Source organism: Pseudophryne corroboree, chromosome 4, assembly GCF_028390025.1.
Source record: "Pseudophryne corroboree isolate aPseCor3 chromosome 4, aPseCor3.hap2, whole genome shotgun sequence".
Taxonomy (NCBI): domain Eukaryota; kingdom Metazoa; phylum Chordata; class Amphibia; order Anura; family Myobatrachidae; genus Pseudophryne; species Pseudophryne corroboree.
Window position 1 is genome coordinate 581,010,255 of NC_086447.1, and position 1,214 is coordinate 581,011,468.

Here is a 1,214-nt window from a genome sequence, read left to right on the forward strand (position 1 = left end):
GAATGAAGAGGACCTGATCTACAGTGGCTATAGATGAGCATAGAATTTTTTTTTTACAGGTTTCATGGATGCTACTGTAGAAAAGGACCAAACGGCTACAGGGATTGTAGGTAAGTATGTGCGAGTGTTATTGTGCAAATGTTTTTGCACAAAAGTTGTACTTTCAAGGTATCCATGTTCTATCTTTTTATAAATATTTCTTTTACATGGGGACTATAAGTTGCAGTGGTTCTCCAAGTACCAGCATGCGGACCTGTAGACCCTCCTGTAAAAGACAATATTTTTTTCCAACCAGAACTAAACTTACGGACAATCAACTTGGCACCCACGGTCCAGGGATGGCTTGGTGCCTGGAGGAAGGGGGGATTCATTTATTTAGGGGTTTTCCACTCCCCCAGGGATTCCTGGCCAGGGCTGGCTAGTTAGGGGGGTTAATGTTATGACCAGGTGCCAATATAAGTGTTTTACATCCCTGGCTACTGGAGCCCGGTGCTGGTATAAAAACATACAGGAGACCCCTATGCCTTTTTTGCCCTGTATTTTTCAAACAAGAACTGGTCCAAGAGCCCAGTGCTGGTTCTTGAAATACAGGGGGACCTCATGCATTTTCCCTCTGTATTTTTAGAACTAGGACTGGTTCAACAGAGAAGCGCTGCACAGATCTCACTGTACTGTGCCGGCATCTCTAAACACGATGCTAAGGTGGACATCTATTTGAAAAGTGTATTTTGATTCGAGTTTTAACAATTCACGGGTGTGATTCTAAGTAAATTCCTATGTTTCATTGATGCCTATGAAAATTACATCCGAGTTTTGGCCGATAGTATATTTGATCGTATGTCCATATCCACCGGTGTTTTGTACTTCTATCTGAACAAACACTCCCAACTCGGGCAAACATGGAGCTTAGTACATTTCTCCCCATGAGTGTACTGAAATGGAGTATTTTATTTACAATGTTTGTCAGTCAGAACTCCCACAAGCCTTTGCAATGCAAGGTGAAAGACCGTTTTGGTCCCCAAGACTGCTGGACATTTTTTATTCACAAGGTACATGCTGGGATCGGGGAATACCAGTACAGATCATAATGTTGTAGATTTAGATTTTTTGTAATTGCCAAATGTAAGATAGTATGAGAACTTTGTTTCCACTAAAATAAGCACAGCTTGTAGCAGCTCATATACTTGCAGGTAAATGAAGAATGAGTCAGTGTA